Source organism: Morone saxatilis, unplaced genomic scaffold (assembly GCF_004916995.1).
Source record: "Morone saxatilis isolate NCDOM2014 unplaced genomic scaffold, NCSU_SB_2.0 Contig9, whole genome shotgun sequence".
Lineage (NCBI taxonomy): Eukaryota > Metazoa > Chordata > Actinopteri > Moronidae > Morone > Morone saxatilis.
Genome location: NW_023340268.1, coordinates 21,958,830 through 21,965,480, shown reverse-complemented (window position 1 = coordinate 21,965,480; position 6,651 = coordinate 21,958,830). Strand labels below are relative to the sequence as shown.

Genomic DNA, 6,651 nt, shown 5'->3' with positions numbered 1-6,651 from the left:
AATGTTAGCTAGGAAGTGGTTGAATGCTGACATTAGCGGTTAATAGCTACTGTATCAAACATGTTGTTTTACCATGTGGATTTCCACTATCTGTTGTCTTGTCAGTGGTGGATCCATAGGGAAGTGGTGAAAACAATTTGTCATATCCTTACGTTTAAACGACTCACAACCTAGAACAAAGCGGGACTGATATTTTTGGATAAACCATCTGTCTATCAGGGCAGAACTTCAACCAATCAGATCAATGAACGATATAACGTAGTCAAACTCTTACTGAAGTCAGTCAGGAGAAGAGAGTAGACATCTTTTCCATGGAGAAAATCCTTCAGTGCCGTTCTTTGCTCCTCTTTCAATGCAGAAATCCTCTCCAGTTCTGATAGAACTGATGCTAGCAGCAGCTACACTAACCTCTTAAGCAACCGCCACAGTGTCTTCTCGCTACGTCACACCTAGCGCCACCCCGTAGCTACCAGTATTTCCTCAAAGGATGCTGATTGGTCCGGTACCACTTCAGTTTGGCTATAGACGCATAGACATGTCAAGACCCTTTCTTGCGTGATTTTGTGATCTCGCATCTGGCTGCCTCGCAAGGTTAACCCTGAGTGTGACGTCAGAGGACAATTGGCGCCTGGAATATGGTGAACGGAACCAAACCCAGACACCCCCCCTACACTACTTTTCAAGGGTGTTTGGCACATTTCTTTTGTATCACTGTACTCTTTCTGCAAGTCTATTTTTAACAGCCCTGCCACAGTGATCTGTGTAACACTGAGGCAGCGAAGGACCACTGAAAATACAACTGTTAGGTGAGTGCTGGAGAAAAAGCTGTGTAACTACCCACGCTGGTGGCAGTGAAACTGAGGAGTGTAAAAAGGTTAGATGGAGGAATGAGAAAGAGAGGAAAGAGAGAGCAGGAAAAAGGTGTGGGATTTCACTAATATGGGTCAGGGCCTAAACAATTTAGATGGAAACTGCTGATAGATAATGTTGTGTAACCAGCGTCTTTCATTATAGTAACTTTGATAGGAGAGCAAGGTTACAGACCAGTCTAGAGCCTGAGTGTGTAATAGACCTGCAATTCCACAAGACAAAATAGTGTCAGTGTCACATTTTGTTGTGACTAGATGCACCTGTTTGAGTTCCATATAAAACTGCAGACCCATATTTGATAAGATATATAGGGCTTGAGAGAATACATTTCCCTATGTGGATCAATAAAGGATAACTTTAACTTATGTCAGGCACTTAACTTACGTTCTCTTTCAAAATCTGAGATTGTCCACACTGTGGCTTAGTTAGTCAAAGCATTTGTCTTGTAAATAGGAGATTGGGTTCAAATCCCAGCAGTGCCTGACTCAAGCTTCCTGGTTGCATTTCCAGACTCAAACCACTTGGACCCTATGCAGTTAAACAAATGTAAGCAAAAGCATAGCAACGTGAACTGCAGCAATAAAACAATTTCACCAATGCTGGACACTCGTAGTGAAAGAACTAACACTGTCCTTTATGTCTGGTGTCCCTTTTCACATCATGCAGAAGCTTTTTTTGTTTATCTAGTTTCAGTGCTGTGTTTAGGCTACCAGTGACTGATGACCACCTGAACTAAAGTGCTTCAAGAAAAGCGCAAGCTTGAAGACACTGTGGCTTACTTGGTTCTCACAACTTGAACCTAAAACTATGTGAACCGTATTAAAGGAACAATTTCACCAGTGTTGGTTTGTCATATACAAAATGCCTCATGAGTCGGTTCTTTATCTTTGCTTTATATCAACTCTAGATGTTTCTGTAAAAACTTGCAAGGTACCAGCGTATAATGATCTTGTGTAAATGAATTCCAAAAGTAAATTAGAAGATGATTCAAATTAACAGTACCCTGTAGTACCCTGAGGCATAGCTGGTCAAAATGCCGCTCTTGTAAACAGGTTCAAATCCTGCCACTGTCTGCTTGGGATAGCATTGTTTTATGTCAAAGTTAATCTTTTTTTATTGGACACTGAGTCATCACTGGCAGGACGATGACTAAATGGGGATGTTTGTTGCTAATACTTGAAAATGAATAAGTAAATAAATAATATAATATAATTAAATATATAATATAAATAAAAGTTTGGGTCAGGCTCAAAAAGATACTTTTCAAGCCTGTAAGTTTACTCTTACTTAAGTTTGCATTACCCTATGTAATCTAGGTCTACAATGAATATCCAGACCTTTCATCTGTATTTTTGTAACCAATGACCAGTGACACACAGGATTGATCAGACAAAGGGCAAATGCACCGCAAACGGCAAAACGCTGCAAACACGGGAATGACGCAAAACCAAAAACAGATAAAACAAATGCAACAGCAAAACGCAGCCACAGAAAAATGCTGCAATCACGGAAACGAAGCAGAAGCAAAAACTTACAAACCCAAAACAAATGCCAAAGAAAAATGCTGCAAATACCAAAAACACACAGAACAACAACAAAACCTGAAATGCCGCACATTCACTCACAAAACGGAATTGCGCAGGCACATAGGGGACCCGACCTGGAGGGATGGACAGTCCTGTGGGACCAGACCGAAAGACATGAAAAGAAGAAGAAGTAGAAGAAGAAGAAGAAGAAGAAAGTTTTGAAGGAGTTCGGTCTAGACCTGCTCTATTTGAAAAGTGTCCTGAGATAACTTCTGTTATGAATTGGAGCTATACAAATAAAATTGAATGAAATTGAATTGAATTAAGAGTAAAAAGGTACGTTTTCCTTTATGTCTTTTTTAAACACCTTGGTCGTAATCTTTTATCATATTCATAATATTATAATTATATTATTTAATATTATACACACAGGCACTCCTCTTCCGTGGCCATAGCTTCACAATGTCCGCAGGTACACCACCAGTTTCCTGAAGTATGAGCTGTGTTGCGGCATTGACTACCGGTAGCTCTCTCCTCCTCTCTCGTAGCCCTTTCACGGAGCTCCCGTGGCTCTTCGTCTGTATATGTGTCCTGTCAAAGCACTTTGTAAACCATGTTTTTATAAGTGCTATACAATAAAGTTATTATTATTAAGTTCCTCACTGAATGTTCTCCATGTCTGTCTTATGTCTAAAGGTGGCGGCTGGTGGCTCAGAGGTAGAGCGGGTTGTCCAATCCTTGGAAGGTTGATAGTTCGATCCCCGGCTCCTCCTGCCATGTGTCGAAGTACTCCTTGAGCAAGATACCGTACCCCAAATTGCGAATGTGTATTAAAGTGTTAGTTTCTGTTCCATGGGCTTTACAATTATGGGACTGAAGCTGTAATGTTATCTGTATCATTGGACTTGACCCCAAGCTTGGAGACAGTATCTTGTATACATCACCTTCCAGCAGGCGCTGTGGCTTAGCTGGTCAAAACACCTGCCTTGTAAACAGGAGATCCTGGGTTCAAATCCCAGCGGTGCCTTCCGCACATTTCTGTAGATTGTTAACCTTTGGCTGTAGAACATTAGAGTGATGTAGCTCTGTAAAAAATCCACAGGGCCTGGATGAAATCAGCCAATCACATTTACAATCTAATAACTCATTTCTGAGCACACATTTGCAGATTCTTCAACAAATCTCAGTACATATTTCCATGTTCTTTGACACATTTACAAATCTGATTATACACACGTGGATTGAGATACAGTTACACAACTCTCCACACACATTTCTAAATACGTTTGCTACAATAATATCTCCATATTCATGTACTACTCTCTGGATATAAAGATGGTTTTAGCAAATATGACAAAACAAATATTTTTTATAGAAACTAGTGCAGCTTTAATTTAAAACACCATTATATGCATTTTTTCTCACAGTACTGATTATATTATTACTGTGAGAAACTACCACTGTCAGTCTTGTATGTTAAGTTAATGGGTTTTAACTGGCTTGTGTATTATAGGTTATAAGCACAGAAATGTGAAGAAGGCACGGCTGGGATTTGAACCCATGATCTCCGGTTTACAAGACAGGTGCGTTGACCTGCTAAGCTACAATGCCATTTAGCTCACTATTCAACAACTAGCACACAATGTACCAGACAAATGGGAAATATATCACTTCCATGTATTTGTAACACCTTGAGATTAACAGCACACCCAGACTGTATCCAGACTGTAAGAACTAACACTGGAGTTTATGTCTGGTTTCCATTATTTACACCCTGCAGAACCTTTTTTTGTTGATCTAGTTTCAGTGCTGTGTTTAGGCAACCAGTGACTGAACTAAAGTGCTTAAAAAAAAGGCATCTCAAAGGTGCTGTGGCTTAGCTTGGTAAAGCACTTGTCTTGTAAACAGGAGATCCAGGATTCAAATCTCAGTAGTGCTTTTCTGATGCTTCCATGTTGCATTTTGTAAACAAAAACATAGCAATGTGAACTGCAGTAATAAAAGAATATATTGGGTTTCGTGAAGTGCATCTATTCATGTAAACAAGAGCAAATATCCACAATGATTGCATTGTTGTGTTGCGATGTTGTGTGGAAAACATCGTCTTTGACACTTTTGTTCTGCTAGGGAGGTTGCATACTTGCAGTAATTTGGCAGTATATCCGATAGACTTCACAAATTCAAATTCATGTCCTTGTGCATCAAGGACCGTGGAGATGATTGGTTAATTCTACTCACATGATCTGTGGTGTGCTTGTTACGTTTATTTTGGCAACAGGGGAGGGAATTTGTTTTTATTTTAAGGACGTTTTTTCTTTCCAAGCTTGATCTACTTGATTTTGGAACTAATAGTATGAAGCCATGTTGCCAGATGGAATCAATGCCATGATCAATGCTAATAGCATGAGAACACTAGGCACCTTCAAGTGGTGTACTAAAACTATCATTTTAAAAGCAACATAATACTCTACACTGAATAAAAAATGAATATGGTATAGGCAGATTTACACTAATACAGTAAATACCAATAAATTAGTTAACTTCCTTTAATATCTTTACATCTAGCAACCAAAGATAAAAAAGAACATTTTAAACTACATCTTGACACTGGGGAGAGGTCAGGAATACGACCTTGATAACAGTTATATTCTTTTTGTGACATAATACAGACTGCTGCAGAGCAGAGTCCTGTCTACTGCCAAGGAGTTTCCGACGGGACGCAGCAAATGGCACCTGGAGCGATAGTGTGGCCTGTTAGTGCTGTTGTTGATTTCACCCTTTAGTACCCCCTTAATAGGGCCCCTTCCACTCACACAGTGTATTTGGCTGCTGAACAGGCAGCACCGGGAGTTTTAAAAGCCCAGCCTGGCTGTTGGCTAGCAGCGGAGCTAACAGCAGCTGGACAATATCCAGACATGGAGGGATAGTTGTTGACAGTGAGAAGAAGTTTGTGACAAGAACATGCAGCCACATTATTCTTCCTCTTCTCTCTTTCATTAGTGCTCCCGACTTGTACTTTTCCCCAATGTTAGCTAACGTTAGCTTACACACTGCGCTAATCAGAGAGACAACACGCACCTGTGCTAAAACAGACGCAAAGAGAGAGAGACTGATATTAGTAATAAGGATGTCACATCACTTCTTTACTTTAAACTATTTTAGAAACGGCTCGTCGGATGTTGTAGTGGTTGTTGCTTGTTGTGGTGTTGTTTTGTGTTACCTTTTATGGTAGTAGACAACAGCCGAGTTTAAAACAGGATATACAGGCAAGTGAGACTGTTAGCTCGTATTGTGGGACGGGATAGCTGGTTTCGTATACGGAACTGAGCAGCGCTGCGTGGAGGAGAGCACGATCATTGATAAGTAGTCCTTCGCCATATTCGAGTTTCGCCTGTCATAGATGCTGGGATATCCGGGCTTTAAAGAAAAGATCCAGTTGTGTTGCTGTTTGCGGGTATGTAAGTTGTGGCTTGTACCGCAGTGTCGAGTCGTGGTTGGTTGAGGTTGTGTGAGTGTTGAAGGGAGAGACACAGCAGTTGCTGCTAGCGCACCACCTGTAGTGCAGTGTCAGCTGTGTGGGGTTGATTAGGGGTTGATTGTGTGGTGGCCGTTGTATGACAGTGTTCGAATGTCACACTGGTATTACCTTGCTACTATCTTATGGCTTGCGCTGTTGCGCAGCGATGTCAGCGCCGACCAGTGTGTCTGAAAAGTTAGAGCTATCGAGCAGTTTGTGCTGTTAAAGATGCCTCTTAGACCTGTATTAAGACGTGGTACCACAAATACCTGCTTGCGGAACGTATATGTAGTGGTGTGGTCATGTGTTTTGTGCGTGGATGTTGAGAGGAGAGGAGCGACCTAGTGCCTTTCTACGGTCAGAGAGAGCGCAGTGGGAGGGTGGTGTGGGGTGTGTGGAAGTGGCTGAGGACAGTGAGAATGAGACAGATAAGCGCGTGTCACACAGGCATGGACTTCCTCTGGCCTGCGCTGTGAGGGGCTGAAGAGGAGAGTAGTACGGTTGAGATTGTCTAGGCGCATGCAATGCGCGAGCACGGGCAGAGGTGGGGACTATCTTCGAAGGCGTGACCAAACAACACGGAGTCAGTTTCGGTACCGTTTTGCTGCACGCTGCTGAGTGGTTTGTGGTTGCGATTCAGGGCGCGGTCGGATTCCTGCAAATGTCCGCATTGGAGGCACGTAGGAGAGCCAGAGGAACCTGATGGTTTGTTCACAATCTATCCTGTCTCGTATATAC

General features: G+C 41.8%; 1 non-coding gene across 1 annotated transcript; it reads left to right on the top strand.

Moving 5' to 3' along the window:
- Positions 1–3,349: 3,349 nt before the first annotated feature.
- On the top strand, positions 3,350–3,423 carry trnat-ugu. Its single transcript has one exon. It is a non-coding gene; the product is annotated as a tRNA-Thr (tRNA).
- The last annotated feature ends 3,228 nt before the right edge of the window (positions 3,424–6,651 follow it).